The following is a 7725-nucleotide window of genomic DNA, read 5'->3' as shown; positions in this document are numbered from 1 at the left end:
GTCAGGGATGTATTTTGTCTCCATACCTTTTCAATCTGTATGCAGAAGAGATCATCCGAAACGCTGGGCTGTACTAAGAGGAATGTGGCATCAGGATTGGTGGAAGAGTCATGAATAACCTGCTTTATGTGGATGACACAACCCTGCTTGCTGAAACTGAGGACGACCTGAACTGCTTACTGCAGAAGGTCAAAGACTGCAGCCTCCAATATGGATTGAAGCTCAACATCAAGAAAACAAAGATTCTCACCACTGGGCCAATTAGCAGCTTCAGTATGGATGGTGAAGAGATTGAGATAGTTAAATTTTCGTTTACTTGGCTCCACAATCAACACTCTTGGTAACAGCAGCTAGGAAATCAAGAGATGAATTGGATTGGGAAAGTCAGCTGCAAGAGACCTCTCGAGAGTACTGAAGAGCAACGATGTCAGGCTGGAGACTAAGGTGTGCCTGATCAGTGTTTCACAATTACGTGCTATGCAATGGAGAATTGGACAGTGACTACGGATGATAGAAAGAGAATTGATGCCTTTGAGCTGTGGTGCTGGAGACAAGTGATGAATATACCATGGACTGCAAGGAGAACAGATTTGTTCTGGAGTAGGTGAAGCTGGAATGCTCCTTGGAGTCAAGGATTCTGAAGCTTCGTCTGTCATACTTTGGGCATGTTGCAAGGAGGGACTGGTCCTTGGAGAGGGACATCATGTTTGACAGAGTGGAGGGGCAGTGCAGGAGAGGAAGACCTTCGATAAGATGGATCTATTCTGTGAGTGGAGTGGTGGGAATGTGTTTGAGAGGGCAAGATTGGCACAGGATAGAACAGTGATAGGGCTGTTGTACATAGGGTCGCTATGAGTCGCAAGCAACTCGATGACACATAACAACAACATACGTAGATCAAGAAGCTGTTGTCTGAGCATGGCAAGAGAACACTTCATGCTTTAAAATTAAGGAAGGTTTTTATCTGGTGCCAGGGTTTTATCTTTTCTCCATATCTATTCTATCTGTATGCTGAGAAAATCATTCATGAAGGTGCACTCTAAGAAGAATCCATCAACAGGAAGACTCATCAACAACCTGCATTCTGCAGATAATACAACTTTGCTTGCTGAAAGTGAGGAATATTTGAAGTGCTTACTACAGACGGTCAAAGACTACAAATTTCAATATCGACTGCATCTTGATATTAATAAAGCAAAATTCCTCACTCCTGAAACTACAGGCAACATCATAATTTATGGAGAAAATATTGAAATTGGCATATATTTCATCTTACTTGGATCCACAATCAACACTTTAGGTATAAGAAGTCAGAAAATTAGAACGCGTATTTCTTCGGAAAAGTCTGCTGTCAGGGATCTCTCCAAATTACTGAGAGGCGATGATGTAAGTTTGAAGACCAACGTATGCCTTAATCAGGTCATGACCTTTTCAATCACTTGCTTTGCATCTTAGAGCTGGACAATGAATAAGGACGACAGAAGAAGAATTCATGCCTTTGAGCTGTGGTGTTGGAGAACAGTACTGAAGATCCTATGGACTGCCAAAAGAATAAACAGAGAGAAAGTATAGCCAGTTTACTCCTTGGAGGCAAAGATGATGAAGCTTTGTCTCATATATTTTGGACATGTGTTAGGAGAGGCTGTTAATTAGAAAGGGACATCATGCTCAGAAAAGTGGATGGTTGGTAAAAGAGAGGATGACCTTCAAGGAAATATATTGCCACAGTGACTGCAGAAATGATTTGACTTAAGAATGTCAGAGTTTATGGGGATGGTAATGACAGGACAGAGTTCAGACAGTTCAGACAGTTGTTCAAAGGGCCACTATGAATCGAACTAATTTAGCACCACCTAAAAACATCAACAACACTAAGGTAAGAGAAAGGAAGGAATTAAAAATTATCAGAACCAAACATAATGAAATTAAATGTGAAAGTTAACAGAAAAAATCCATAAAAGTAAAGGTTAGTTCCTCAAAGGGGGAAAAAATCAATAAAATTGACACAGCTTGGCGAATGAAAGAGAGTATATGTATGATCAGTACCAAGAATGAAGTGGGGAATGTCACTAAAGACATCATAGATGATTTAAATGGGTAATAAGAGAATAGTAGGAACAACTCTAAACATATACATGTGACAACTTAGAAGCAATGAACCACTTCCTTGAAAACAAAAAAATAGTACATATGAAAACACACACACTCTTTCTCACCTGTCTCTCTCTCTGTCTCTCTCTCTCTGTCACACACACATACACACACACACACACACTCATTGTCAAGTAAGAACTGACTGAATGATAACTCTCTAGCTGATTTTCAGAGGTTATAAGTGACACAAGAGGAGATTGTCTATCTTTCTCTTACAGAGTAGTTGATGAATTCTAAACACCTTCTTTTTGAGTTAGAAGCACAACTCCTAACCAGCTATAGGCCTCCAGAGCTACCTGTTCCTTAGAAAAAGATAATTTAAATATCCTGCAAGTATTAAAATATTAAATCCTACAAGAAGTCCTCAGAACTAGACCAATAGGCAACATCCTGATTCATTAGAATTGACAATGACTTCATTTCACTTTAATCGACAATTTCTACCCATGGTAGCAGCAGTTACAAAATCAAAAGATATTTTGCATTGGGGAAATCTGCTCTCAAGGATATCTCCAAAGCGCTGAAGATCAGAAATGTTGACTTAAAGACAAAGGTATGCCTTACCCAAGCCATGGAATTTTTAATTTCTTCTTATGCCTCTGAAAGTTGAACAAAGAAGTATGACAGAAAAATAACCTATTTTTAAAACTGTATTGTTAACGAAAAGTATTGAGTATACCATGGACTTTCAAAAAAAAAAACAAGTCTGTCTCCTTAGAGGCTTGGATCGTAAAACTATGTCTCTCTTACTTTGGGTATATTTTCTGGAGGAACCTGTCCTTGGAAAGGTAGAGAGGGTCAGAGAAAGAGAGGAAGACTCTCATGATGAGAATTGACCCAGTGACTGCCACAATGAACTTGAACATGACAGAAGTCATGAGTATGGCACACGACAGGCCAAGGTTCAGATCTGTTGTTCATAGTGATGCGATGAGTCGTAGTCGACTCAATAATAATAGACATTAAAATAGTTAGATATTACTGAAGATAATTAAAAAACAATTGCAGCAGTATAGCAACCTTCAAAAATTTAAGTCAGATTTAGAAGAGAATATGGAACAATAGATAATCATTGCTGATGTCAGATGGATTTTGTCTGAACACAGAGAAAATCAGAAAGATGTTTCCCATGCTTTGTTGACTGTGTAAATCACAATACATTATAGAAAGCATCATACAGAATGGAAACTCCAGAACATTTCTTTGTGCTCAAGAGAAACCTATACACAGATCAAGAAGCAGATATTCACAGAAAACAAGGGAACACTGCATGGTTTAAAATCAGGAAAGGTTTGTGTCACAGTTATACTCTTTCTTTTAAAAAAATTGTTTATTTCATACAGGTTTACTTGCAAAGTTCGTGTACTTTGTTTTTCACACCAGGTCTTTGCCATTTCCTTTATCCACCCCTCCCTCCACTCATCAAATTGTGTGACCCTATGATTGCCCACCTCATCCTCCCCCCTTCTCCCACCCTCCCCCCATTAGATCCGCATACACGTTAGTTCTCTATTTCTACAATAATGGTAGTCCTTATGAGATTGAGTTGGTTAACTTAACATAATGCTCTCTAGCCCTTCCAAGTTAGGGAGTAATTTTCAAAATCATTGCTCCTACATACTGCATAGTATTCCATTGTGTGAATGTACCATAATGTCTCCATTTATTCGGTTGTGGTTGGACATTTGGGCTGTTTCCATGTACTTGCGATGGAGAATAATGCTGCTTTGAACATTGGTGTGAAAATCTCCATTGGATTCTTTCAAAATACTTGTTCAATCTTTGTGCTCAACAAATAATCCAAGATAGTGGAATATATGGAGAAGAATATGGCATAATGAGTGGAGGAAAATTCATTAATGACTTGCAATATGCAAATAAAACAGCTTTGTTTGGTAAAGTTCAAGAAGCGCTTAATTTCTTGCTGATAAATATCAGACTATAGTATTCAATATGGATTGTTGTTGTTGTTGTTGTTAGGTGCCATTGAATCGCAGACGACTCATAGCGACCCTATGAATGAAAGGCCTGAGCACTGTTCATAGAGTCTCTGGAGGCAAGCCATTTCAGAAAAGGATGCCACTCTTGCTTCCAGGATTATTTTAATCAGGAAGCTCCAGCAAACACTGTCCACTATGGGTAACCATTATCACATTTGGCACATCAGTGTTACAGTGTTTAGCATCACAGCAACCATGAGTTACCTCTGTACAGCAAGTGGACAGACCAGTGCTATACCACCTAGAAGAATGTTTGACAGAAAAACAGTTTGAACCAGGCCTGAGGGCCACAGGTTAAAAATCACCCACTTTGGGCTTGGTAGCATAACTTTCTGTCCACTAGGTCAATGTAGCACCCTCTATGTCATCGCTGTTATTGTTGTTAGGTGCTGTCAAGTCATAGACGACTCATAATGACCCTATGAACGAAAGGCCTGAGCACTGTTCATAGATTTTCCAGAGGCAAGCCATTTTGGAAGTGGATGCCACTCCTGCTTCCAGGCTTGTTTTAATCAATATGGATTACACCAAAAAAAAAAAGGGGGAGAGAGATCCTTACCACTGGATCAATAAGCAACATCATGATAAGTGGAGAAAACATTAAACTTGTTAAATGTTTCATTTAACTTGGATCCAAACTCTATGCTTATGGAAGCAACAGCCAAGAAACAAAATACCAGCTTAAATCGTTTGAATCTGCTGCAAAGGTCTCTTTAAAATATTGAAAATCAAGGTTGTTATGTTGGGAGTTTTGTTTTGTTATTGTTATTTGTGTGAAAGTTTATAAAACAAATTCATTTTCCATTGAGCCATTGAGGCATAGTTTGTGTTAGAACATGAATTATAATTGTATTTCCTGACTTCCTCCTTATGATTCTTATTTCCGTTAATTCATCTGCTTTACCCCTTTCTACCTTCTAGGCATTCTCCTTAGGGAAATGCTGCTCATTTGACCTTATATGATTGGTTATTCTAAGGAGTGAGTGCCTCTCTGGTGTTACTGATCACTTATAGGCTTGTCAATTGTTTGGCTGAAAACTGAGCCGTAGAATTGAATTCTGTTCCAGGTTCAGATGCTTGTGGTTTCTATCAGTCTCTACCACATGAGTAAACCTCACGTTTTTAGGTCTTTGAGTTTTGTTCCACATTTCCCCCACTATATCCAGGATCTTCCACCATTGATATCACTTTACAGTAGTCAGTGGTACCAACAGGGCAGCATCTTGCTTTTCTGGCCTCAGAGCCATGGCATGTAAGCTTGCATGGTCAATTATGACTTTGGATTCACTCTTTCTATATAACTTTGCAAAACAAATCTGTCTTGAAAGAAGTGCAACTAGAACGCTCCATAGAAAAGGGGTTAGTAAGACTTTGCTTTAATGTTTTGGACTTATTATTAGGAGTGGCTAGTCCCTAGAGAAGATAATGTACTAGGCAAGGTAGTAGTTGTTGTTATGTGCCATTGAGTTGCTTGCAACTCATAGTGAACCTCTGTACAACAGTTCTGAACCCTGCTCTATCTTGAGTCAACCTCATTGCCTCTTCATAGTAGAGGGTCAGAAAAAAAAAGGAAATCCTTTAAAGAAATGGATTGATATGGTAGCTACAATCATGGATTAAAATATAGCAACAGCATAAGACTGGTATAGGGATCCAAGATGGTGGCAGAGGCAGAGACAACGTGGTGAGCTGTAGGAGCAGCGGACCACTTGGAAAAGGGCCATTATGACCCTCTACAGACTTCTGTTTATTGATAATTGAACAGTTAAACAGTTGATGACTGGTCTTCAGTAAGGATTAAGGCTCAACAACAGGAATTCAAGGATTTCCAAGGAAGAATGGGTGAGTGCCGCAGCTCCCAACCCCCTCCCACAGAGCCTGCACTGCGCCTCACCGCAGCTGCAGCTCCATGAAGCTCCCACAGCCAGAACCTATGGAATCCCTCGCCCAGGATGGAGGGTGGGCAGCGGGCCTCCCCGACTGGTGTGGTGGAGCCGCCACACTGCAGCAAAGTGTACTTGTTCTGAGGAGAATTCTTGGAGCCAAGATGGCGGTGGCAGGGGAAGCAGTTGGACACTGGCCTCACGTGCGCGAGATGAAGCGTGACCGCCAGCCGCCCATGTGGGAGATGACACTCGGGAGGTGGCTCGCACCCACCAGCCACCCACGTGGAAGATGGCACGCAAGGGGATGGTGCGTACCCACCAGCTGCCCCTGCACAAGATGGCGCGAGCCTGCCAGCTGCCCACAATGGGGAATGGCAAGCGCCCACCAGTCGCCCGTGTGGGAGATGGCGTGTGCCTGCTAGCTTCCCTGCTTTGGGGGATGGTGTGCACCCGCTGGCTGCCTGCGCACGAGATGGCGTGCGCACACCGAGAGATGAAGTGTGCCTGCTGGCTGGCCACACAAGGGGATGGTGCGCACTCACCCCCACCAGCTGCCTGCACACGAGATGACTCCCGCCTGCCAAGAGATGACGCATACCCACTGAGAGATGACACTCGCCCATGCACAAGATGACGCATGCCCGCCAGCCATTCGTATGGGAGATGATACTTGGGAGATGGCTCGCTCCCACCAGCCACCCGTGCAGAAGATGGCATGCATCTGGCGGCCGCCCACACACAAAGATGGCACACGCCCTCCAGTCGTCTCTGTGGGGGATGGTGCGCTCCTGCTGGCCCGCTGGCTGCCTTCGCACGAGATGACACGAGCACTCCGAGAGATGACGCACACCTGCCGAGAGATGATGCGAGCCCTCTGGTCGCCCGCACGAGAGATGACGTGTGCCTGCCAACTGCCCGCGCTACGGGATGACGCGCACCTACCCCCACCAGCTGCCTGCGCATGAGATGACGTGTCTGCCAGTCACCTGCACTGGGGGATGGTGCGTGCCTGCAGCCTGCACGGAAGAGATGACACGTACCCCGCCGCCCATCAGGGGGATGTGTGCGCCACCACCTGCAGGTTTGGGGTTCCTTGGAAAACCAGAGAAGATGATCACCTATACAATGGACTGTTGAAAGTCACTGTGGAAAAAAAAGTATTTGCAATGAATAAATCATTGAACCTAAAAAAAAAAAAAAAAAGAAAGTCACTGTGAGTTGTCTACTCGATGACACTTAACAGTGGCAGGATGTCCAAGAGGACCAACATCCTAAATGCACCACATATTTTGATCTGTTGAATACTTCTGCCAAAAGATGTTTAGACCTGGGGGGAGCCTGTTCACAATTTTCAGGTTCCCTTTGCCATTTATAAAGCGGGAGGAAAGTGACACCTACTTCAAAGTGGTATGACCACTTATGGGGGGGGGGTAAAAGTGGTGGTGCTGGAATTGGAGATGCTGTCCCTGGCCACACACTCCTCGGTCAGGTGATGGGACCAGATTATTGTGGGGGCAAGTAGAGGGGAGTGTACCAGCCAGCCCACGGGGGTGTTGTCCTGCTCGGGATGGGTTGTCCTCGGCCCTCTGCCCGGGGCGGGCTGTCCTCGGCCCTCGGCTTGGGGTGAGCCGTCATGGCCCTCTGCCCGGGGCAGGCTGTCCTCAGCCCTCGGCTCAGGGCGAGCC

The 7725-nt window shown here is 43.7% G+C and overlaps 1 pseudogene; it reads right to left on the bottom strand.

Annotated features, from left to right (window-relative positions):
- LOC102852905 overlaps positions 1-6679 on the bottom strand; it is a 17099-nt pseudogene extending 10420 nt beyond the window's left edge.
- Between the last annotated feature and the right edge of the window lie 1046 nt (positions 6680-7725).

This window comes from Elephantulus edwardii, unplaced genomic scaffold, assembly GCF_000299155.1.
Source record: "Elephantulus edwardii isolate Elephantulus edwardi_28Jun2011 unplaced genomic scaffold, EleEdw1.0 scaffold00067, whole genome shotgun sequence".
Lineage (NCBI taxonomy): Eukaryota > Metazoa > Chordata > Mammalia > Macroscelidea > Macroscelididae > Elephantulus > Elephantulus edwardii.
Note: the sequence above shows the minus strand (reverse complement) of the source record. Positions and strands in the feature narration are given on the sequence as shown.